This window comes from Lepidochelys olivacea, assembly GCF_965140295.1.
Source record: "Lepidochelys olivacea isolate rLepOli2 genome assembly, chromosome: 10".
In the NCBI taxonomy this organism is placed as follows: domain Eukaryota; kingdom Metazoa; phylum Chordata; order Testudines; family Cheloniidae; genus Lepidochelys; species Lepidochelys olivacea.
Window position 1 is genome coordinate 27,731,883 of NC_140420.1, and position 27,368 is coordinate 27,759,250.

Consider the following 27,368-nt stretch of genomic DNA (forward strand, 5'->3'; position numbering starts at 1 on the left):
TCGCCCCATCAATCACAGCAGGCCACTCCTCTGTCTCCGGCTACTAGTTATAGAGTGCACCACTGAGCAGATGATTACACACAGAAGAAGAAAAAACACAGCTTGACTACATTAATAGCTGTTTAAAAAACATTAGAAATGCTACGTTGTAAGTTGTCGCAAGCTGAACATTTTCATTTTTAAAATAAGATGATTGTATTCTAAGTTATGGAAAACCCTAAACCTCCAATACTTTGGTTTTTTGACAACTGCAGTTTACAGTAGAAAGAGAGAGAGAGAGAGTCTAATCTTTCCTACAATTTGAAAAGTTAACAGCAATAAAAATTGGGTTTTAAAGTTGCTTAATACCCATAGCAAACTTAGGCAATAAAAACCACTGTCTATTTTACATTAAATTTACTTTACCCTTTCTTTATAATTGAAATTATTTTGCCATCTTTATTTTGTGGTATCCCTCCTGCCCACCAAGGGAAATATTTCAGAAATGCTTCCAAGCTTTACTTTTGTGCGGCAGTTTAAGCAAGCTAATGCTTCACTATTAAAGGAACTTGTCTAGATTCTCGAGAGGTAGTCTCAGAAATGATTAAATTTCTAATTAAAATCACATAATAGAGAAGAAGGCTAAGACTACACAAAGAGCCCCAAAGAATTCAACTTTACTGCCAATCTGTCATGGGCTGTCACCGGATAGAAGTTAGAGGCAGGACTGAAATGCAACAGGTGAGTTTTTATTTACAAATGTCCCAAATCCCCAGAAAAAAAATCTGGATAAACAGTATTAACTGTATTGTTAAACTTACATTCCAACTCAAATACACTAGGTTTCTTTAATAATGCAGGATAATTCTTATAGATTTGCTGCTAGCACTTTCTAGTTAAGGATAATAAAAACAGCTGTTTTAGGCTTTTCCACAGGGAATCAGACATCCAGCCACACTGGACCAATTGACTAACACTGCAAGCTTTCTCTCTTGCCGTTTAATCATCTGACTGGGACACTTGACTTGGACCATTTGACTTCTCAACCAAATTCAGACACAGAAAATTCTGTAACTTCCTCCTGTTCTTGGAAGGTAACTGCAAAGCCAGTTCTGCCTCATATTTCACTTAAAAACAAACTTTTTCCCAAGTAAGGGTGTTCCCAAAAGGAAAGCATGAAAGGGGGAAAAGAACAGTTTTTCTTGGACAGAATCAGAGTGAGAGAGAGAGAGAGAAGAAAAGAGCAGGGGTTAGCTCAGGGATTTGTATTATTTCCTTGAGTGATGGTAAGATCTCTTTTTTCCAGCAAACAACCTCATGCACAAAAGACAAATATATTCCCAGTGACCTCTTCATATGCACCATATTGAACCCTGATAAAAGTCTGAATCCCAGCTACCAATATATGTCCAATTAGTAAATGAATTAGTGCCACTGTCCAGGACCATTTTATTAGCACAACCATCTTGTGTGTGTGTATACGGGGTATGGCCATGCATCAATGGTCAACAGCAAACAGGGATTGTTTTTCCAGGACACAGTACCAGAGATTCAGCTGTTCTCTCCCTAGGGTGGCACCTTTATGTTACTGGTGAATTTTCATGTTTTTCTTTTAGATATGCTTTTTTTTACTAGATATGCTTTTCAGCTAGTAAAAAGTAAGGTATGTACCTCTCTCCAATTTGGCTACATTAAACTCCATGATCCACCTCAGTGTTAAGGGTGCTTGGGAAATCAGAGTGGAATGGAAATCTGAAGCATTATATAATCTCTGAAAGTATATTTCCTATACCCATCATGATGATGGTATCTCTTCAGTTCTTTCTTTCGCTATGTGATCATCTGTCCATGGACACATGATACAAATAAAGCTCAACAAGTGAATTCTCTTTTCAAGTGATTTAGTAACCCAGCAATAAATTTAAACATATGGGGCCAGATCCTGCAATGCTTCACTGGCACAAAGTGGATGTGAAATTGCCCTATATAGGAAGGCCAAAGAGTTATATAGGAAGGCCAAGGTGTGGGGAAGGAGGGGACATGTCCACAGAGTGTTGTGCTCTGGTGATTCCTAACTAGCATAACCACTCTTAGGGGCTATGCTAAACTAGCTCCATTAGGGCAATCCTGTGACTATTCTAAAGTTGTGCTGGCAGCCAAATCAGTCCCTGGCAGCCCATAAAATCAGGGGAGTACAATGGGTTTATTGGCTACTTTTGGACCCTTTCCATCTCTCAGGTTTTGTATCAGAGCAAGTCCAGACCAGAGTATTGGGTCTGCTGTAATCTGGCTCCAGTCTTGCAACTCAGCTTATGAGTCCTCTTCACTTCTTCTGTTGGAAGGGCAAACCTCAGACTAGTGCTGCCCTACATTTTAGGTTTTAAAAAGTACCAGATCTCTTGACCCTCAGTCATAGGGTTTTTTTTTTAAACCCACAAAACTACACTTTCACTTAACCATTATAGTGGTAGTTTCACCTCACTAAACAGATCCTCCCAAACTGTCTTTTTGATATATTTTGATACGTGGATAAAAAGGAATAGTGAGTGGTGTTTACAAGTTTGAGATAATTGCTTTAAAGAAGAGAATTAAAAGAAGAGGCTGGACATTTTTTATACAAAAGAAAGCAGAACCTATCATGTAAAATTTCATATCTGTACCGAGGTAAAGTTAATGTAAATATGGGAAATATACGTGCTTAATACTGACCTTATTCTGAATGTAAGTTCATTATACAGATCAGTCCAAACATAAAATAAAGCAGATATTAGTAAAACCACTTTGACCCCATTCCTGCTTCTTAGCTCTGAAGCAAACTTCAGATTAGCTTATGCCAATCCAGAAATAAAAGGAGGAAAGCTTTCCTGATGTTAATCAAAAACTCTCTTCCCCATTCTCCACATTTGCAGAAGGCAAATTAAATAAATAAATAAATAAAGTCTCTCTTTCCTGGAAGATAAATTGGACCAATTAACTAATTAATGGACAGACATTAAGTAATTAATCATCACAACACTCCAAGAAATAGGAGGGTAAGTATTATTATCTATATTTGACAGGAGCAGCACAGATGTAAGGGCATTTGCGGCACTACCTTCAGAGCTGGGTAGCCAGATAGCAGCAGCTGCTGGCCAGGGCATTCATGTTGTTTGCAGCACAGAAGGACTCTTTTTTTAAATCCCGCTCCCATCCCACCCCACAATACCCCTCTATTTTTATGTTGCTCCTGATCTTATGGTAGCGGGCCCTGTTGTACCCACGGGATCCCAGTTTCTTCACACACCACCAGAGAACCTCTTGCTCCCCTCCCAGGTTGCACACCACTGGGGTAAAGGTAGGCCTCGTTTACATAGTGAGGATCATGTTCCTCAGTCATAGCAGGGAATGAGCATGAAAGGGGCTCTAGACTTACCACAGCTCAGCGTAAAAGGCTTCACCTAGCACTTGATGTGATTCACATCCACATGCAGCCTCCACTCACAGATATGCTAGAGCACACTGCACAGGGACCATGCAGTATCCACCCGGACCAAATGTGTGCTCTTGGCTAACATCACATAGCTAAAGCAACCCGTATTTGTATGTGAAACAAAACAAAGTGGGTTTTAAGTGGGAAGAATTCACCCTCTTTTCCTCAAGGAAAAAAAAAAAATCACGCAGTTACCACTCATGGTGGTTTGATCTAAGTGCTGCGTAATCTTGCTCAGAAAAGATTGGTCAGTGCCCTTCTCCCCTAACTTGTACAACCGCTGGCACTCAGATTTAATGGTCATGTTAAAATGTGCCAGGTTGTCCGACAGTTTTACGTGTGCGAGAGGAATTTTCAAGATCTGAACTGCATAGTCAAAGAACTACAATCTACAATGTAATAATTTTACTAAGCTTTATGTAACAGAAGCTACTTAATTTTTTGTCTTTAACTCCTCTGGGCTTGTTTCTGTGGAGAGTAGAATTCCCACTGAAGTCAATGGATTGAGCAGGGCTCAGGAGTAACCCCTTGAAATCAGGAAAAGATGCAAATGATTCATCTGGGTGATTCATTTCCATAGGCACAATAATTGCCAGATGTGTGGCTTCAACAAAGCAGAGTACCTTCAAAGTTAACTCATAATTTCCCACGGTCTTTCAAGGTACACATTATTTTTCATACCACGTACAATTATTTTGCCCAGCAAGATCCGAATGGCAAGAAAAGGGACGAGGTACTCTATGAAGCCCATTTGCTGCCCTCAAGGAACTTCTCTCAATTCTTTAACATGGAGCTGGCAGGCTACTTTAACACACTAAATAGCAATTGCTTTTTTGCTTTTATCTACAATCACAGAGTCAAGAAACTGGCATCCTATACACTGCATATGAGTCCACAGCTGTTCTGTAAACTGAGAGCTGTAATGTCAACAGTGACATGTCTTAATCATCTGCCACATTTACTCACTAGATTTTTATAGGTGTAGAAAGGACACTTCATTGAACATACTTACCCACATACAGAACTAGGATTTACTTTTAACTCTCCTTTAATTTCCATCACATCTGTAAACCAACAGTGAACACCAGTTAACTGCATGTAAACTTTCTAGTTCTCTCTGTACTCTGTTGCACTAAAGTTTCACTCCTCCTGTACGTTGCTATATTGAAAACGACACACACATCTTAGAGTTGAATCACAGTAGATATAATACACTTTTGCTCATTTTATTCCTCCACATGAGGTCTAAGGCCCCAGTTCTGCAAAGACTTACATATGTCTTTACACAATGACTACTTAAGGTGAAGCATGTGGACAGGTCTTTGGAGGATGATGGCCTGAGTGTCTGGGATGGCATGTCTAGTTAATTCACCTAAATGTTCAAGGATTGACATTTGCAATATTTACAAAGGGTGCAGGGTAGAATAAAGAGACTAACTGGGTAAATACAAATTAAATCCAGTTAAAATGTATGTATCCGAATTTGACAGACTTGTCATGAAAGTAAAGAAGGAAGTGTTATTTATATTCCATAGGTGCCGACTCCATGGGTGCTCCAGGGCTGGAGCACCCATAGGGAAAAATTAGCAGGTGCTCCATACCCACCAGCAGCCAAGCTCCCCCCTCCTCGCCTCCCTCTCCCTACCCCTGAGTGCACCACGTTCCCGCTCCTCCCTCTCCATCCCAGCGCTTCCCGCCCCCCCCCCCCCGCCACCTAACAGCTGTTTGGCAGCACTTAGGACTTTCCAGGAGGGAGGGGGAGGAGCAGGGACGCAGCGCGCTCACGGGAGGAGGCAGAGAAGAGGCAGGCAGGGACGGGGTCTTGGGTGTAATGGGGGTGGGAAGGAGGCGGGGCTGGGGTGGGAAAAGGCTGGGTGGGGCGGGGACTTTGGGGAAGGGGTGGAATGGGGGTGGGGCGAGGAAAGTGCAGAGGCAGGAAGAGGTGGGGCAGGGTCGTGTGGTTGAGCACCCACCGGGCAAAGGGGAAGTCGGTGTCTATGATTTACTCCTTCTCATAACACAAGAACTAAGGGTCACCAAATGAAATTAATAGGCAGCAGCTTTAAAACAAACAAAAGGACATATTTTTTCACAAAATGCACAGTCAACCTGTGGAATGCCTTGCCGGGGGATGTTCGGAAGGCCAAGACCATAACAGGGTTAAAAAAAGAACTAGATAAGTTCATGGAGGATAGGTCCATCAATGGCTATCAGCCAAGATGGACAGTCATAGTATCCCTAGCCTCTGTTTGCCAGAAGCTGGGAATGGGCAACAGGGGATGGATCACTTGATGATTACCTGTTCTGTTCATTCCCTCTGGGGTACCTGGCTTTGGCCACTGTCGGAAGACAGGATACTGGGCTAGATGGACCTTTGGTCTGACCCAGTATGGCTGTTCTAATGTAGGTTATTCACTAACAAATACTTGCAATAAAGTTGAAATAATACAATTTAAATTCTGTTCCAGGTAGACCCTAGCATCTGTTATAATTTTCCCTGAAAACAACTTATTGGATGGCTCAGGGGATTGTGAGGACAATACTAATTTCTTGTTTTTACCGGCAGCTCTGTCAATTCAAAAAGGCTGAGATTAACAGTTAAACTGTTCCTAATTCACAGTTGTTAACTGTCCGACATTAGATTAAATGAATGTTTTCTTATAGACAAATTTCATTGCATCACAAAATACACCATCATAATGGCCAACTTTGTTAGCAGTATCAACACAGAGGCCAATGGATGAACATAGATACTTACGAGTAGTTTATTCATGCTGTACTTGTTCTGTAGACACAGTATTTTAAACTTTTGCCAATCTGTTACTTTTCACATACACAAAATTCTCCTAGTTAAAAATACCCAAGGAATATGGCTGTTGCCAGTTTCACAGATGGGCAACTAAATGATGAGAAGCATGGTAAGTCTTCTGTATGAGAAAAGAATGAAAAGATTGCACCTGCTTAAATCAGAAATGATATGAATAAGGGAAGATATGATAGAGAGACACACAACTATGAACAGAAAGTAAATTGGGCACTGCTAGTTAACCTCTCTCATAATACCAAAGGAAGGGGGCATTTGCTTAAATTTAAAAATGATAAAAGGAAATACTATTTTACACAATGCATAATGAACCTGTAAAACTCACTGACATAAGACAGCACTCAGGCCAAGAGTTTAGTAGATTTTTTTAAAAGATTATACATTTTAAAGGGTTATTTGAACATCTGCAGTTAAAATAGAAAGAATAAATTATAGATGCAGATCATATAAAACCTATGTTTAATGATTGTTAGGGTTACAAAATCAAGCACTTTCAAGTTACGATATTCAAAAAGTAATGCTGCCCAGGCAACCTTAATTCAGGTCTCTGAGGGTTCGTCTCCACAGGGATAAAAGCCCACGATCAGTTGACTCAGGCTCATGGGTTTTGGGCTGTGGAGCTAAAAATTGCTGTGTAGACCACTCCATACGGCTAAATGCAGTGCCTTGCATAATGACAAGTTTCAGAGTAACAGCCATGTTAGTCTGTATTCACAAAAAGAAAAGGAGTACTTGTGGCACCTTAGAGACTAACCAATTTATTTGAGCAGAAGCTTTTGTGAGCTACAGCTCACTTCATCGGATGCATCAAACTGCATGGTGCGCCTTCCTCGGGGGGCATGGAATGTATTCTGTGGGGCATGAGAAGCTTTAGGGGGGAAAAAAAACTTACTACGCACATTCAGAGCAGGGCGGCCAGAGAACAGCAGTTGCTGGCCGGGCACCCAGAGGTGGAGGGTGCGTAAACTACTAAAGACACAAAGAAGCGGGGGCATGATCAAATAAGTTTAAGAACCACTGTGTATATGTTTGGGCTTGGGTTGCAGCCCGAGCTCTGGGACCCTGTGATGGGGTATCTGCCCCACACTGGACTAGAAAGGGTTAACCTCAGACGGGAGTAGTGGAGGTGAGTCCTTCGTGTGGCCCAGGCAGGCTGTGTGAGGCACAGTCAATAGGAGAGAGGCTGCAAGGAGCAGCCAATCATGGCCCAGCAAGTTGACATAAAAGGAGCTGCAGGGCAAAGCTGAGAGCAATTGCTACTGGGAGCCCAAGGGGTGAGGACTGTGTCTCTGGCAGGCTGAAAAAAAGCTAGCACCACAGACAGGTCAGTTGCTGGCAGGGACCAGGGGAGCAAGAGAGAACTCCTGGCAGTCTGCAGAGACTGGGCAGCTGAGTGCCTTGAGGCACAAAGAGGACGCTGCGGTTCCTGACACTGCGAGAGGGGCTGCAGGCAGGTGCAGAGATGGAGCAACTGTGTGCAAATCGCACATAGGGAGCATTGGCCTTGAGCTAATCCCCAGAGTGACCAAGAGGAGGCGCCAGTCCGGCAGTGAGTGATGAGCCCCGTGACAGACCCTTCACTCTCACGGAGTCCCAGCATCAGGCTCCAGCCTGAGTTCAAATGTCTACACAGCAGTTTTTCAGCCCAGGAGCCTGAGATCCGTGAGCCAGAGTGAGCTGACCTGGCCCAGCCAGGGGATTTTTATCCCCACTGTAGACATACCGTGTGTGTCTCGATTATGATAGTCTTTAATTATATGATCCCGTACTATTTTTTCCATATGACAGACAGTCTTCATGGAAAAGCCAGTTATTCTGTATTTCTTTTTATCTTCATCATTCAGTATGTGGCCCAACCGCTTATTTACCACTCCACATCCACACCCTGCACACGCAACCTTAATTCTGGCACTTGTTACCTGTTGAATGCTTGATGTTGCAACAAAATATTCTTTTAATGTCATTTTGTGTGTGTGTGTATATATATATATATGTATGTATGTGTATATAAACACTCATGCTTTTAAAAAGAAATAAGTTGATGGAGGTTAGAAAAAAATGTCTCATATGGGCAGGTTATTGTATAATTGTCCACTAGGGTAGGTTCTTACAAGTAAAACACCTTTCTCCTGTCTTTCCCATTATCAATATTGCCATTTGAAAACAGCATTTTCTAACACCTTAATCACTTAGAACCAAATCCTGGCCACATTTAAATCAAAGATAAAACTCCCATTGATTTCAATGAACCTGTTAAGTATCACTTTCTAACAACACTAGAGATCTGCTGATGTTGGTAGGGTAGGGTTTATTCAGCTCTCTTGCTTATGTCCAAAGTCAATTTACGACCTGTTATTCTTACCAGTAATTTTGTTTAAATAGCCTTTGTCTGCAATAATACAGCATGTTTTAAAAAATAAATTAAAACAGAGAGCCTTGTGCCCAGATTTGCAAGGGTGTTTAGGCATTGCTCTACTCACCAATGCAAGGTCTAAAGACCAGATTTTGAAAGTTATTTAGGTACCTAAAGAAATCGAAGATAGACATCTAATGGGATTTTTAAAAGTAGTTAGGCTCCCACTGGGAGTTAAGCACTTAAAATCTGGTCCTTAGTGTCTTTTTTGTTAACAGTTCTTAGTATGGACTGATTTAGTTAATGGATATACGGCTTTGTATGTGATGAATTAATAATCCCAGCTATCCCATGAACAATTTCTGTTTTAATAATTATTGAACAAAAAAAGAGAGAAAAAAAATCTTGGGGCTCTGCTAACCACATTAGAAGCCAGAGTGCAAAAAGGAAAAGGAAACCTGAATATTTTGATGATTAGCACATGCGCATACACACAGACACAGAGGCCCTGTTCTGGGGTGAGCCTAACTTTAAGCATGAGTTTCCCCATTAAACTTAATTGAATTTTGTAGGGTTACTTACATACTTACAGTTAGTAATGAAACCAAGGTATTGCTGGATTGTGGCCATGGTACCTGAATGGGTCCAGCTGCAGGATAAAGTCATATATTCTCCTGACCAACACAGGGATTTTATAAGTCATGTTGGCCATTTTAGTTTTGGTGTTACTATTGCAATTAATACAGGACTTTGAAATGTAATTCAGACCAAAAGCAGTTTTGTTTCACTGGAAACTAACAAAAATGTTATTTTAAAAAACCTTTAAAAGCCCCTAACCAGAATTCAATTAAAAATAATTGCCAATGGTGCACAAGTATCACCTCCAAAAACCTGATTCCAAACCATTATTTTGGATACAAATGTAAATAAGCACAGTAGCTTCACCAGACTGCCTAACAGACATTAGAGAGATGAGGTGGGGTGAGGAAATATCTTTACTGGATCAACTTCTGTTGGCGAAAGAGATAAGTTTTTGAGGCACACAAAAGCCTTTCTGTCCCGAAGTCGAGTTCTGTAAAGTTTGAAAACTTGTCTCTCACCAACAGGAGTTGGTTCAATAAAAAATATTTCCTAATCCACCTCGTCTCTCTAATATCCCGGGACCAACATGGTTACAACACTACAAAAAAAAAAACAAAAAAAAAACCAGACAGTCTACTTTACAAAAACTCCACCAAATTTACCACACTGCAATGCATTTATCTCAGGACATTCTGCTCCAGGGTAACTTGAGATTAGAAGGGCAGTGAGTGTTGCATGTCAGGAATTAAGGGCAATAGTAAGGCTATAAGGGCCCACTGGCATTGCATCTCTATGTTTCTTGCCTCTCTCTAGCCAGAATAATCCCTCAGTAACAAACCCTGATTTACTCTCAAAAAGCAACAATGGCAAAAGGTTCTGTTTTTTTCTCAGCCTTCATGACACTTAACCTATGCTGGATCATTTCGGAGAGTCAGCAGCACAAAGAACCACAAAAACAAAGAATCCCTACATAGTTCACTCATGATGTAGGTGAGAAAGGTTCAGGCTTAAGTGGAACCAGTGGGGCAGATCTACTTGTAATCCCATCTGTTCAGACGTGCAACCCTCTAGACACTAATAAGATAAATGAGCAAACTCTGTTGGTGTGATTTTTCACCATACCACACTTCATTGGGTCCCCTTCAGTCTTAATGAATATGAATAATACTTGGTATAAAATGAAGACATGCCAATCTCTCTGTCCATGTGAGAATGCTATTCAGAGACGTCAATCCTTTAGATTGCAGGTTGCAATTTTATGATGAATTTTTTTAAAGGTTGTATAATTAAAATGGAATTCACTGTGGCTGGTAACCTCCATGAATCTACTACTATGTTATTGTTCATAGAGGAGATTGCACACAGCACTCTCATTGTGAATGACCTACTATTTCCTAAGTGAACTGTTTGTGTACTGTGTTGTAATGGAGAGTACATGGTAATTAGCACATTACCTAAGCAATTAAATCTCTTAGTTTTGGCATCACATGCAGATAAAAATCTGTGATCTAATAAATATAAGGGAGAGAACCTTTTAAAAATGGGGATACTCATCATTTCTAGTAAGCATCTTCCTTCAAAGGATGTTTGAACATAGATTTCACTGGCACCTACACGAGTGTCTTCATTTTCATATCTAAAAATAGCTATAGCTCAACTTCTGTATAGCAGTTGCACTTAAAAAGCTTTTACTAGTCTGTGTAATATTGCTGGTTCTGCTGGTATTAGCCATTTTAAGTACACAGAATAACTCTCAAACCAGTAAAGTAAACTTTCAAAATGGACAACACTTTTAAAAATGTGACCCCCCCCCCAACATGTTGACCAAGTATACTGGCGCTCTTGTGAATTCAAGGTTGTCATAAATATAAAAGGGAAAGGTAACAACCTTCCTGTATACAGTACAATAAAATCCCTCCTGGCCAGAGGCACAAAATCCTTTTACCTGTAAAGGGTTAAGAAGCTCAGGTAACCTGGCTGGCACCTGACCAAAAAGACCAATAAGGGGACAAGATACTTTCAAATCTGGGGGTGGGGGGGGAGGTTTTGGTCTGTCTGTTCTGCATGCTTGCCGGACACAGATCAAAGAAGCAAGCAATCCAACTTCATTAGAATCAGTAAGTACTAGCAAGGGAATGCAGTAGCTTATTTTTGTTTTGGCTTGTGATTTTCTCTGTGCTGAGAGGGAGGCGTATTCCTGGTTTTCTTTTTGTAACTTTAAAGTTTGGCCCAGAGGGAAATCCTCTGTGTTTTTGAATCTGATTGCCCTGTAAGATTATCTTCCATTCTAATTTTACAGAGGTGCTTCTTTTACCTTTTTTCTTTCTAATAAAGTTCTGTTTCTTTTAGAATCTGATTGGGGTTTTTTTTTTAGTTTCCTAAAAAAACCGAAGGTTGGTCTGTACTCATCTTGTTTATTCTCAAGCCTTCCCAGGATAGGGGGTGTAGGGGCTTGGGGAGATATTAGGGGGAGTAGGAACTCCAAGTGGTCCTTTCCCTGAGGTTGTCTAAATCACTTGGTGGTGGCAGCGTTAACTAATCCGAGGTACAAGGGAGAATTTGTGCCTTGGGGAGTTTTTAACCTAAGCTGGTAGAAATAAGCTTAGGGGGTCTTTCAAGCAGATCCCTAGAGTTCAGAGTGGGAAGGGAACCCTGACAAGGGTTTATCCACAGTAACTTTACCTATTGATTGCAAGGCACAAAGAGTCAGGATTATGACTTGAACAGAGTTTTGATTAGAACTAGTCTGCAGTTCTAATGGAATCCAGCATTATTTTGTAATATCAGTAATTGAATCATTCTAATTTTTCGCCCTGCTGAAATTGCCCTGAAAAAATCCAGAAATCCAGTAATGGCTTAGGCGGGCTTCACTTTTATACTGTGTGTGAACTCAAATCATTCAGTGTCCATCTCTCTTTTTTATTGAATTAATTTTAGTTTTCCAATGCTTTTGTTGCCTGTGATTGAACATAGATGACCTGATTTGAGATGACCACATTGTACAGCACTGCTTTCTTGTTTGTACTGGCAAGGGCAGCATTCACTTTTTGGCACTGTGCTGAAATTATGGAACATCATGTCTGATGCTATTTACTTTCTAAGATTAAAATGACTATCAAAATATCATTGGGCACAGGGAACTGAGAGATTGGCTTCCTGCCTCAGCTACACTTTGTTATACTTGTTTATCACTGTGATCATTTGTGTACTTCAGTTAATGTTTATGTTAAGATAATTTTATAGCATTTATAAATAACTATTTGTTTCAACAATGTTTGCTGTTAGCAAAATAAACCACAACGCTAAACTGAAGGGCAGCTTTGCTCACTGCTTTTGCTGAGGCAACAGGCACTCACACTTACTGATCCAATGCTGCTTTTAAATCCAGGTTTTCTACACACTGTCAAAATATCATGAAGGACTCCAAATAGAGAACAATCAATTTAAAGAGTGAATCTCTTGTTATAAGGAAGTGAAGAGAAACTCTTGAATTGCTTCAGTGTAACTGAAAAGACTTTTACTCTCCCATACTGCTTGGTGAGGTCCACTGTGTTTATCTCCTACAAATGCTGCTATTATTACAGGTAGCAACATAGTGTGGTAGACAGGGCATAGTAATGGGAGTCAGGGGACCTGGGTCCTTTTTTCACCTCTGCTAGAGATGTGTTTTTGTGACCTTTGGGAAGTCATTTTACCACTCTGTGCCTTAGTTTCCTCATCTGTAAAATGGTGATAACGATACATTTACTGTTCTTTTTAAAAACTGAAAGTGTAAAGAGCTGCATTCAAGGGAATTATTTCTTCCATCACTTCTTCTCTAGAACTACTGCTCTAGGACTTTCACACTCTTCATGAAGTCAAAAACTCACAAAACACAATTACTATAGCAAACTGTTATGTAAAGGAGGGGCTTACATGACACAGGTAACATACACGCTGCTGCTTTGAGATGTATGTGAGTTCAAAATAAAATGAATCATGGGACTATGCACAAGAAATTGCACCTATCTTAGTTCTAACTTTTCATGTTCTTAAAAATGCATCTGTAAAATTACTGCTCAAAACAATTTCATGTGGCATTTAATACATAGCACAGAGGAAGATTTTATTTGGAAGGAAGTATATTCAGAATATTGTTTTAAATTTACAACTGTGTAATAAACACTGCCACTAATTTCCAACTGTATTAACTTAGCCTCGAATACTGTACTTAATTTTTTACGTCATGCACACATTCTTTTTTGTTTCCAGAACAAGATAGCACTGAGAAAAAAAATTCAAACTCATGCTGTTTCTTAAATCTAAACATTCTTAACAACATCAAAATCCGAACCTTAGTTTTTACATGTTGATAGTCTATAGTCACTTATTTTGGGAAGGCAGAATAGTAGTTTTTAAAAACTTGCTTTAAAACTTGTGAAATCAACTGTCTAGTATTTAAACTGGAACAGTTGCACTTCAAATGAAATAAACTATCTGAAAATAATTTTAGATAGTTCAGTATTTGCTAAGTGTGCAGCTAATCAGATAGAGAACATTGCAATAGCTTTAGTATTCAGGCAGCTTCTAGTTGCAAAAGAAATTCAGATTAGATACAGCTATATAAAATTGATTGCTGCTAGGTATTCAATCAGAAAAAGTGATTCTTTTAAATATTACAATCACATGTTACGGTACATCACTCGTGTCAAGTTAAATTTAATCATATCAGCATACTTAAAGAAAAATCCTGAATACCTGCTCATATCCACATGCCAGGAGGGCGTGCACGAGACTTTATGAAGTCTTTCCCTTTTAGTTAATATTCTGATGTCTGTATAGAACAATTCTGATATGCACTATATCCCACAACTAATCTATTGTATTGTCTTTTTTAATGTATGCTTGGCATAACTAACCTCAGAGAGCAGAATGTGCACTGTCAATTACTTCTGTTCTTCTAAAGACTGCTCCGGTAAGGGATGAAATGGAACAATTCCCTTGAAGTAGAAAATAGGCATAATCTAGGTGCTGCTAATTTGCTTGGGAGAAAAGCAAAGTCATCCCCTTGCCCCTTGTTAAACCACCTACAAAAAGTACAGTAATTTATGCTTGCTAATGCCCAGAGTCTCGATTTGCCTTGAAAGACTTAGGCCTGGTCTACACTACACCTTTAGAGCGAAGTAAGTTGCTTTGCTGACCTAGTTGTGGCAGTGTCTTCACTTAAATTTGGCTCTCGCTGACATAAGTGCCTTTCTACACCAATTTAGTAACACTATCTCTGTGAGCAGCATGAAGTCATGGTGGATGTAATTAGGTAGACACTACATTGCTTACATTGACTGATATTGGCTTTCAGGAGCCATCCCACAATGCCCCACATGGACAACACAATCAATAGAAGCTCTCCTTATGAGAGTGTGCACCACTGACACAAGGAGCCAAGTGTGCTTACACAAGCAATTTAATAACTACAGTGGCTGTATACCGACATAAGTTAGGTCAACATAATTTTTAGAGTAGACATAGCCGTAGGTGTGTGAAGAGGATGTGCTGTATGTTATTTGCTGGAACAGACAAGATATTTGTGAAGTGTGATACAGAAATCAGTGTGTTCTACTGTAATAAACACACTTATTTCTGTACAGCGGAAGAGGGCTTGCGCAGAACAATAAAAATTCACACTAATTTCTTTGCTACAATTTACAGCAAATGAGTCAAAGGTACATACTGTGGAGATGGCTAAAAAATGCTCAAAATTCTTGCAATTGCAATGGAGATTTCTGTAGAATTCTATGGACTCTTCACACCCTCCTTGAAGGATTCTGAAGGAAAAGACGGACTGTCATGCTCATTATACACAGAGACCAACTTCAGGCAGGGAATAACTTGACTTCAATCCCAAAACCTCATGTTTTTACAGTCTCTACAGGCATCACCCCTTAGCACACCTTGTAGCTGCTATATCTGAAGTCAGGGTGGGGTGGAGACATGGATGTGTGTTACAAATCCACTTTAAAGGAGTCTTAACCTACTTAAGAATCATTTTGTCTTAAGTGGATGTAAACTTTGCATGGACTGAAGAGCCCCTGAAGACAGTGTCCGGGATATGGCCTAAGTCTAAAAGGGTGAAGTTTGACTAATGTTGTGCTCATCTGTAGTTATCACTCCAAATCAATCTTCTTATTCTGCAGACCCCTTCATTGGCTCCCTAATCCTCACACTCATCACCTGCCTTCATCTCACCTCTCATTTCATCTCTGTCTCTCCAGGCACTCTTCCATATCCTCCCTCCTAATTGCTCCCTTTTGTCTCCTCCTCCTCCACTCAACTTCACAGGCCTAATTCTCCACTGCTTGACACACTATACAGTCATTTATACTTGTGTCAAGTGAGTGCAAAGTGAATGCAGAATGCAAACAAATTGGAGTGGTAGCATTTTATACCCACTATGAACAGGCATAAATGACTGCAGAAGATACAAGGCAATAGAGAACCAAGACCTATGTCTTCTTTGGTCATGAATATCCTAGGAACTTTGATTCACAAGTGTTCAGTCTATTTTTGCCTCCCCTTTTTCATGTTCCAAAGGTCTTCTTTTAAATTCCACCTTAACTCCTAAAGGTCAGCTACTTAGCTGGTATACACTGTTATTGCTACATTGAAGACAATCTGGCCCTGTGACTCTTGTAAAGCTTTCCTATGTTAATCCATTCATGAATGGTGGCTCCATATCTTTTGCACTGTTCTCATGCATCAGATCTGTCTGAGTTACTATTATCATAATTTATTTGTATTACCACAGCACCTAAGAGCCCTACTCATGAACCAGGACTCCACTTTACAAGGCACTGTACAAACACAGAAGAAGACAGTTCCTGTGTCAAAGAGGTTAGGTTGCAAATTATTCTGGGCAGGGACCTTGGGTTGCTACAACCAGTTTAACTGAGAGTGAACAGCCTTTCTGTTGTGGGCCATTTTAGTCCCTAGAAGGCCCAGGGTCAGAGGACTGGAAATATAGGTTAGAGCTGGGCACAGTTGAGGACACAACCCCTTCTGAACAAACATAACAACAATAGCAGTTTGTTTTATTTATATTTATTGCTTTCCAAAATTGCAGGCAGTGAACAAATACTAGTACTAGCATTGAAAAATGACAGTAATCCATATTGCTAAAATCTTAAATCATCCACAGGAAATTAAACCAAACCAAATAAAACAAAAGCAAAGGAGAAGAAAGTTTTGCATGAAGGAAATCTGAGAAGGTTAACTGGGGTCCTCAAATAAAAGTCAACAATTAGTAGTGTCACCAATTAACAATGACAATAGATATCCGAAACAAGTTTTTTGGTGCAATATATACAATTGTTCAGTGTCTTATTAAGAAGAAAATTCAAGGGCATCTTCCAAAACTAGCCATGGAAAATTGGTTTAAATTAGTTATTTTCTAATGAAAAAATTACCACCTGAAATATTCAAGGTACTATCTTAACTTCATTTTGGTCACACAGATTGAAAACTGAGCTGAATGACCAGATTTAGGGTCTCCCTCACACTTCGGAAGCAAATAAATTTAAATCATCAACATGTGACTGATACAACACTGATACACTATATTGATGCAGTGTATCCAACAGAGAAGATACAATATTATTCACACATGCTGAAAAAGAGGCTTAGCCTTGACTGCTCTATGGTCAGGACTGAGAGTGAGGATTTTAATCCTGGTTCTGAAACTATATCTGTGTTTTGGGGCAATTAAATAAATCTCTCTGCCTCAAGTTCCCAAGTCTGTAAATGACATGCTAATGCATACCTAACTACCAGGGATGATTAGGATATGCCTGGTTTAAATTAAATGAGTGTCCACAGAACCTCTTCAATCAGTTTAAGTTAAACCAGTGCAACTTTCTGATTTTATAACACTTTTATTTCTCTAATCTGGATCAAAGATTTGTAAATAATCTGCATTATCCTTCTGTATAAGAGTGTATTTGTTTTCTGTCTGAATTAGCTGTGGCTCATCTATACTGGACTTCACATGCCATAATTTTGATATAAATATATAGTTATACAGTATGGCAGACTAATTAGCAATGTATTGTCTATAAACAATTAGCTGGTTATTGGGGCTTAATGGTCAGTATTACGGTCCACTACAGATAACCATATTTGTAGTACAAGGTGTTTCAAATAACTTTTGAAATGTAATAACAGGAAAAGGCATGATTAATACAACTCTTAACCAATTCATTTGCAGCTATATTAGCTAAAAATATGTCACGGACTATTCAGTTACACACTAATTCCTCTCTGGAATTCAGATAGAATTCACATAGAAAGTAGATTCTACATAGGCTGGCAGTAATACAAAGATTTGCTTCCATAAATATGCAAATATTTGAAACAGAGAGAGAATATTTATGGCTGTGTAAACACGCCTAGCATATGTTTTTGGCAGGGTGCATTTGTGTTGCACCATATGCATTCAGGGGTTTATTCTCCAGTTGATGTGCAGGTGGTTTACATAGTTAACTCTCATTAAAATTAATTCCTGCACATCAGTACCAAAAGATATATCAAAGTCCATAAATAATTATCTTGGACTAATATCTTTTTCCACTGCATAAGACAAAAGACCTCTTTATTTCTCAGTAAATTAAATTCTGAGAGCTCTTCTCTGACATGGAGGATTGCCCTGCTACATAACTTGAAAAAGTCCCCAGTGATCTTGGAAACACAGGAGTAATGGCAGATTTTTCAAGGCAGGTCTGAGGCACATATATGGAAGCCTAACAGCAGAAGAAAACACCAAGTTTAGAGTTGTAAGGTTTTACCCACAGAAGAGCTTCACTATATTCAGAGGTTCAATATATTCACCTTTGTGCATCTCGCTTCCAAATGTCAAAGCACTGAAAGAATTTGCGACATAAGTGGTGGCTTGGGTGGACTCATACAGGGCTGAATTTAATTCTTTAAGAGGTAATTACTATACTGTGAAGATACCTGTCTCAATGGATTGCTTCTTTTTGTTTTGTGTATCTATTTGTGTGTTTTAAAGAAATGTTTACATCTCAAACTCTAATTAGGGTTGCCAAATCTCTACTCGCACAAAACCGAACACCCTTGCCCCCCCACCCTGCCCCTCCTCCGACTCTTATCTGAGGTCCCACCCCCTGCTCACTCCACCCCCACCTCTGTTTTTCCCTCTCCCCACCCTCACTTGCTCATTTTCACCAGGCTGACTCAGGGGGTTGAGGTGCGGGAGGGGGTGAGGGCTGCAAATGGGGATGTGGGCTCTGGGGTGGGGCCAGAAATGAGGAGTTCAGAGAGCAGGAGGGTACTCTGGGCTGGAACTGTGGGGTTCAAAGGGCAGGAGGAGGATCAGGGCTGGGACAGGGGGTTGGGGGGCAGGGGGGAGTGAGGGCTCCCGCCTGGGGTGTGGGCTCTGGGGTGGGGCAGGGGATGAGGGGTTTGGGGTACAGGAGAGTGCTCTGGGCTGGGACTGAGAGGTTTGGAGGGGGATCAGGGCTGGGGCAGGGGGTTGGGGCATGGGGGGGGAGGAGGGGTTCAGGGCTGCAGGCTCTAGGCAGCACTTACCTCAAGCAGATTCCAAAAGCAATGTCCCCTCTCCAGCTCCTACCCGGAGGCACAGCCAGGGGGCTCTGCGTGCTGCCCCGTCCGCAGGCACCACCCCTGCAGCTCCCATTGGCCGTGCTTCCTAGCCAATAGGAGCTGCGGGGGCGACACTTGGGGTGGGGGAAGCGTGCGGAGCCCTCCCTGGCTGCCCCTACGTGTAGGAGCTGGAGAGGGGACATGCTGGCTGCTTCCTGGGAGCCGCGTGGCGTGGAGGCTAGCAGGGAGCTTGCAAGCTCCGCTGTGTGGTGCCGCCAACCGGACAGTCAACTGCCCAGTCAGCGGTTCTGACCACAGCCACCAGTATCACTTCCTACTGGGTGTTCCGATTGAAAAATGGACACCTAGTCACGCTAACTCTAGACTGTTGGACCAAGCAGGGAACATTGTGGTGGAAGCAAGATTCCTCTGTAACAATTTATGAATATGGTGACCTAGTTACTGAGCTGTTTACAATGTTATTATGTTGGGTTAAATATTGGGATGTTAACTGTATGAATATGTTTATTTTGTTTAATCCTGGGCTGTTGGGGAAAAAAGGCAGAAAGCGGAACAATGGCTAGAGATGGCCACCCACCTGCCAACACTTGCGGGCAGTGCACAAGCCATTTGCTTTGATGTTCTACCTCTGATCCCCTGAGAAGCTCATGAGACTTCTTTGTCAAAGGGAGAAGGGTGTTCAAGCTTGTGAGCACAGGAAAAAGCAGGGTGAGAGACACTTAAGAGAAATAGGCTGTCCCAGATAACGGAGGTTTCGGGTGAATGGAAAAGGGAGGTCTGCCTAGGGTCTCTTCCAAGCGATAGGACTCAGTTTGGTAAGACAGACATGCATATAGACTATTTGTTGTTTTAAAATCCTTTTTCTCTAATGTTATCCTTTGTTCTTATTGTTAAGATTAAATTGCACCTTGGTTTAAGAAGGCTGCCTAGTCACCAGTTAAATTCTCCCAAAGGCATGAACCACAAGGATCTGAATGAAGGGCTGTGTAAACACAGTCAATACACAGGGTGCTGTAGCTCAGGGTGTGGTCTAAGAGGGGGAAAACCATGTGATTCCACCCCAGGAGAGGTAAAGGTATAAAGGCAGACACCTGAGGGGCACAAGAGACCACAAAAGGGACCTTCCTATGTTTCTAGGAAGAAAAGAAATCTTGATTTCAAAAGAGAAGTCAAACTCTGGATGGCAGTCGGGAAAAAAAATTAATAGTGAAAGGATTTCTTACCAGCTTTGTTTTGCTCAACAATATGAACAGTCAGCAAAAATGTACAGCTTTCTAAAGGAAGGGCGGGCAAAGCAAGAAGATGGTGACACTGCTCTTTTGGATTGAGATGATTTGGGGCATGCTGTTAACACACAGTAATCTAGATTCACTTCTGGTACTGGATCTGGCCTGAAAATTGAAGTGGAAAACCTAGACTAGCATAACGGTTTTGGACCACTTACAGTAAAGATATCTAAGTTTTGAAGGGCAGCTGCAATAATGGTTCAATATGCCATTGTGCAACTTCATGACAGCTTCAGAAGGTTGCACAGTCCCCTACAATCCACTTGGTCCAAAATCAGAAACTGCTGCATGATTACAGAAGTTTCAAGTCACAGCTAGACAGTGTGTCATTCTTTTAGGTAACGAGGAAAGCATCTGTCTTTAAGGAGGAGGAGAAGCCAATCTGAAAGTCCCTGCCAATTTATTTTGGCTCCAGGAATCAGAGAAAGCTCTGCAACCTTCCATTATAGGAAGCCTGCAGCCTTACCACATGGCATGAATATTCTAAAACAATAATTGGGATATGAATTAAAAAAGGAGGCGGAATAAAGAGAGAGGGTGGTAAAAAAAAGCTTATCCTTATCCTCAACATAAAAGTAGGCAAAGGTGTTAAGATCACTAGCTTTCAAGTGAGGAGACACACCACCCACTACAAACAAGTTACTTAATAGGCCGTTTCTGCTTAACAGCTAAGAGAGCTCTCTTCACCCTGCTTCCATCCCATTACCACATTAGCCTGTATTAACAGTGAGCTCTCATCTGGTAATACATAGCACCTCTGCCTGTGGGTATTAACACATGATGCAAATGAAGATGTAAAGAGGAATCAGCTCATCAATCACAATCACAGAGGGACACAGAGCAAGGCAAAAGGATTAGCACTTCAGCCTCACTCAGGTCTCTTTCCTATCAGCACTCTAGTTTAATTAAACACCACCTCAACTGCTTTGTTACCACTGAAAAGCTCAGTGTTGAAGGCTAGCTTTCTGTAATCTAAGTGCTGAAGTTAATTAGAAAAGAGTAAGAGAAAAATGTACATTAAAATTGGTGGGATTCCCCTAACAGAAGCGATCTACACCTTTGTAATAAAGATTTGCCTTTCTGTGGATTTAGAATAACATGTTAAATAGCCTTTATTAAGCTACAACCTTTAACTTTGAACCATGGGCATACCACTGTTTTTCTTAAGCAAGCCTACATTTAAATAAGTAGGCTTCCAAACCATTGTTCGAGTTTCACAGGATCTAAACCAAAGGGTGTTTGACAAAACCTTTTCCCCGCTTCTCAATCATTACATTTTTTTAAAAAATTTAACTTAACATATTGGATGCTTGTCTTCACGTTTCCACAGATGAACACAAAAGCAGGTCGCTAGACTATGCTACGCAATGCCCATTACAAGGCTATTAAAAAGAAAATGTTTTTAAAACAAACAAAAATCTTAACTCAATACTACAAAACACATCGAAGAGCCTAACTCAAACAAAAATGCATTGGTAGCCTTAGAAACCAACAAAACAAAACTGCAGACACATTTACAACAATTTAAACCAAAATAATGTGTTTAAAAAGAAGTTCTCTCCTTCACTTGCCTGCCACGTGACCTGACTTCAGGCTTTTGTGGTTCCTCTGCGGAAGCCAGTGATATCACTAACACCTGAAACAGCGCAGCACAGCTAGCTGCACTGCTATCAAGGGAAGCCAGGGACACACTGAACCTTGGATTGAACTGATAAAGTAACTGCTTTTCTAATTTTTAGTCTTGAAATGGGAATATATATGTCATACTTCAGTCAACACACATATTCTTTTGGGCTGAAATTCACCTCTATGCAGAGGCATGCTCAAGGCCTATGCACCACTGATATCTCACTTAGCTAACTGGGGTCGGGTGTAGTGGTGCACACTTCTACATAGGGATGAATTTCTACCTCTATGATTTGGGATCTTCCCCATCTCAAACAATACCTTCACCTTTAATGATAAAGCCTAGTTGTAGGTTTTAAAATCAAACCTATAATGTTATCCACTGATTGGCATTACAATTTATCCAGGCGTTGTATATACTCGAAAAAGGCCTGAAATATAACTTTTGTAACAACGCCATTTGTAGAACTGTTACCATATCTTTTTAATTCCAGTGGGAACAACTGTTTTCGAACAAATGGTTATTTTCGTGCAGTATATGAAACCCAAGCATTGCAGCATTAAGAATCCAAGAAACTTAACTTAAGTGATTTTCATTGATTTATGTTACTAGCAACTACAAGAAGTAAAGGAAAAGAACACAGTATAAGTAAGTTAGTAAAAGAATACAGCTTTTAAAACATATTATTTGGGTTTAAATTGTAAATGTCTCTGAAGAGGAATTTTTAAAGGCTCTCAGTATATTTTTGTTTATGAGTTAGGATAATAGACTTATTTTTTATTATTGATTTAGGTTCCTTTTTGTTTGTTTTTAACATGATTTTTGACAGTGACTGTTTACATATGAAAGCACTATCATGATGCAAGTAGATAATTGATTGTACGTTCATATAGCATCTTGTATCTCAAAAGATTCCCAACCTCTATATAAACGTTCCTCTCATCGTGTAGATGCATACATGGGCTGCCTCAGGTCCTAATGAAATAAGAAATTCCTGGGCTGGAACACAGCAAACATTTAACAGTGCACAGTAGCACTAAACAAGAATTTATTTCAAGATGGGGTGGGGTGGGGTGGGGTAGGGGAGCAACCACAAAATCCACCTGACATGGCATTAAGAATTTAGGTAGGAAAGAATGGAATTACTCACATTTGAATGTGGTTACATATTAGCCTCTCAACTCTTGCCAAAAAAAAGTGCCATTAGATTGTAAAATATGAGCACAGTCAAAACCTCAGTTTTACACCTCTGCTGCAAGACAACACCTCTGGCAACAGAGTCTCATTCCCCTGCCCCAACACTGTGTGAGGGCATTGTTTTAGCAGAGATTCAGGGAGGAGACTTCTAATTACTAAGGGCCTAGTTCTGCAAATACTTACACATGTGAGTGACAAATATGAGTAAAGTTATGCGTATATATGTTCCCAGAACTGGCCCTTAAAACTCCACCATCATAACCTACTGCACACTGGGTTTTCCTTTGGGTGGCAATTGGGGCGGTGACCCACTCCAGTACAACTACACCTGACGTTGCTTAGCTTGTGAAATCTGCTGAGACCGCAGCCTCTGGTGATACAGCTGCTGCATACATCATGCTGTGTGTTTGAGAAGTATGCCAAGTATAAGTTCATTTCATTATGTGTGTTAAGGCTTCCCCTAGCCCCTTTTGTTACATTTGTGTAACAAACTTAACAACACACTTATTATACTGAATATATGTTAAGTGAGAGGCTTCATTGATCAGATTTCCCCTTTGGGAATTCCAGTTTGTAAATTATATGTCTTATTTTAACAAATCATATCTACAAAAACCTTGGCAATACATTTGAAAATATAATCCATACAAAAATATAAACTATCATCCAAAATTAATATAATCGGTCTAGTCAAATGGACGCTTGTTAATATAATGAATCAATCAAGCAGAAAGACAAAAACTACACAAATGTAATTGTAAATGTAAACACCTCTCCCAATGTAGAGTAGACCCCTTGTACATGGATGAAATTGAGTCCTACTGAAATTAATAGGACTACTCCTGCTTGAAGTTATGTATGTGCTTAAGTACCTCGTTGAATATGGGCCACATAACTGTTCCATTGGTATTATATCGTAAACCTACATACATGATTAATTTCAAACTTTGTATTTTTCCAATAACACTGAAGACTTTTTTTTAAGGGAGAGGAACTTGAATAGTCTTTGTGCCCAACCCTACAAAACTCAGGTCAATGCTAGTTTGTCATTAATTTTAATAAGAGCAAAAGTGAACTAACTCAATTTATTGTCCATCTCTGCTAGCAATTAGTTGAATGTCTAATATGCCCTGTAACTTTTACTACTGTGGTAAAAGTTTGCCATTTTATTCTTCATTTTTTCTCTAAGCTTATATAACACAAATACACTTTTTAAAGTGCCCCTGCATTATCCACAGTTGGTGGGCAGGATTTTTCTTTCTATGGAATAATTTCTATGGCTCCATTTGTTAAAGGAAAAAAAAAGCTTCTTAGATAGGCACTTCATGCTTTCTGTGCAGAACATTCACTGTATGTGGGAGTGCCTTATTTGCATAGTGGCATGTGGGTAGGATTTGGACAAGCATATTGAAGTACATGACAATCAAAAACAGAGATCTGGAAAATCTCTTATAGCTCCAAAAAGTTTGGTGACCAAGTTTCACTAACTCAGGTACACATTTTAATGGGGAACTTATGCACCAAATTCTGGACCTTATTCATAAAGTAAAAAGGTTTTGAGCTCTTCAGTTTCTATGGGGTAGCAGCGTAAATCCAGAATAATCTAATTTGTTATTCCATCCAGGGTCTTGCACAGCAAAATCAATAAGCACTGGAATTTTGATCAGTGTCAAGAGTTTGCATGTGATTTTTCTATCTACTAACATGAAGAACAAGTTATAGCTAATCTCAGTCAGCAGTGTACTTTCAATTTAATAACAGATCCTTCTTTTGATGCGATTTGACTGTCATTAGTGCATTGTTTTGCTAGTACTACTAGAGAAGAGAAAACTGAAGATGTGAAATGAGACTACCAGGGGCAATTTCTAAGGTATGGTATAGGTCTTCATTCTGCTACCGGCAACTTATTAGCTAACCCAAGTTAAGAACAAACCCTTTTTTGCATTGTACACATATCCTTTGCTAGGAGCAACCTTTGCTTGCTGGACAAGCAATACATGAACTCAGTGCAAACTGTTCTGAAATCCCAGATTATGTCAGCAGCCAATTTGCAAATCCACTCTGAGCTGTTCAAATTGCCCCATTCAGCCAGTTATAGCCAAGTATCTGGCAAGGTGCTACTGTGGCCCTCATTTGGGCATCGCTGCTCTAAACAGGCTCTAATATTAGTTTCCTTTCCTGTAGAGACTTCTTTCTAATCTGCCTTACATTCTCTAGAAAGTAATAAATAAATAATAGGAGAGCGGAAGAGTGAGTCCTCTAGCCACTTATCTGGAAATTTTTCTGCTTAGTTTCAGCACTTTTGCGATGTCTGCATCTCCCATGAACTAAAGCAAGAAATACAATGACAGAATTATACTAGAGCAATGTACAATTGAGATGTGACCATTTGTTCCCCCCAAATTCATTCTAAATCCCATCATCTCTGACATATCTCATTTCACTCCCTTCTCCTTTATCCTGCTGACAACAGTGGGGGATTCAAGTAACGATCAGCTTTTGCCACATTTCTCTGAGATAGGATATAAATGACTAAGGATTTTTTTTTATGTGATAAACAGGGACAGCTTTTGCTATGGAGAAGGGTCACCCAGCTCCCCCCGACTTTTCATAGGTCTATATGCTTCATTACGTCTTCCATGCTCCACCCCACAGGGTATAATATAATCACACACAATGTTCTATCTGCTGACACAACTTTGCCTCCCTCCCACAAATTTTTCAGATATGACACCCCTGGAAATAATAAAAATTTTCACATACCAAGATGGTCTGATAAATGACATTAATGTTAGCATGTATTTTTGGAAATCCGTTATTAGTACTGTTTTCCTGGGTATAGCTCAAGGTTTTGCTGATTACCATTATTATATATTGAATTGCTCTCATATCTATAAATGTCCACTTATATAATAATCAGAACAAAAGAACAATTATTGTATTTTAGTGTGACAAATGGTCTGGACCTCTGTCCATAATACACAGTTAACAAAAACAGTAACAACAACAAATACTGCTAAGAAAATATTAACCAGAGCCCTGATCAAAATTAGGGCTCATCCACACAGGAAAATGATACCAGTTATACCAGGACAACTGTACTCGTATAAGTAAACGAATATAACTATACGGGTATAAACCCCATGTGGACACTCTTATTCTAATATAAGATTGGCCCTCTTATCCTGGAATAAGTGTGTTCGCCAGTGGGGAGGAAGCGGTTTATACTTTCACTTATATAGGTATAACTTCCCTGTGTAGACAAGCCCTTAGATACAATCAGGAAGGCCAAAGCACAATTGGAATTGCAGCTAGCAAGGGATGTGAAGGGTAACAAGAAGGGTTTCTGCAGGTATGTCAGCGACAAGAAGAAGGTCAAGGAAAGTGTGGGACCCTTACTTATTGGGAGAAGCAACCTAGTGACAGATGATGTGGAAAAAGCTGAAGTACTCAATGCTTTTTTTACCTCGGTCTTCACAGACAAGGTCAGCTTCCAGACTGCTGCACTGGGCAGCACAGTATGGGGAGGAGGGGAGCAGCCCTCAGTGGTGAAAGAAAAGGTTAAGGACTATTTAGAAAAACTGGACATCCACAAGTCCATGAGGCCGGATCTTATGCATCCGAGGGTGCTGAGGGAGTTAGCTGCTGTGATTGCGGAGCCATTAGCCATTATCTTAGAAAACTAGTGGCGATTGGAGGAAGTCCCAGACAATTGGAAAAAGGCAAATATAGTGCCCATCTTTAAAAAAGGGAAGAAGGAGAATCCGGAGAACTACAGACTGGTCAGCCTCACCTCAGTCCCTGGAAAAACCATGGAGCAGGTCCTCAAGGAATCCATTTTGAAGCACTTGGAGGAGAGGAAGGTGATCATGAACAGTCAACATGGATACACTCAGGGCAAATCATGCCTGACAAACCTGATTGCCTTCTATGATGAGATAACTAGTTCTGTGGATATGGGGAAAGCGGTGGACATGATATATCTTGACTTTAGTAAAGCTTTTGATATGGTCTCCCACAGTATTCTTGCCAGCAAGTTAAAAAAAGTATGGATTGGATGAATGGATTATAAGGTGGATAGAAAGCTGGCTAGATTGTCGGGCTCAATGGGTAGTGATCAATGGGTCGATGTCTAGCTGGCAGCCGGTATCAAGCAGAGTGCCCCAGGTGTTGGTCCTAGGGTGAGTTTTGTTCAACATCTTTATTAATGATCCGGATGATGGGATGGATTGCACCCTCAGCAAGTTTGCGGATAACACTAAGCTGGGGGGAGAGGTAGATATGCTGGAGGGTAGGGATAGGGTCCAGAGTGACCTAGACGAATTGGAGGATTCAACAAGGACAAGCGCAAAGTCCTGCACTTAAGACGGAAGAATCCCATGCACTGCTACAGGCTGAGGACCAACTGGCTAAGCGGCAGTTCTGCAGAAAAGGAC

The 27,368-nt window shown here is 40.3% G+C and overlaps 1 protein-coding gene across 26 annotated transcripts in view; it reads right to left on the reverse strand.

The window, feature by feature from the left end:
- RBFOX1 (RNA binding fox-1 homolog 1) overlaps nucleotides 1–27,368 on the reverse strand; it is a 2,420,635-nt gene that overhangs the window by 217,005 nt on the left and 2,176,262 nt on the right. The gene's annotated exons all lie outside the window — the stretch shown is intronic.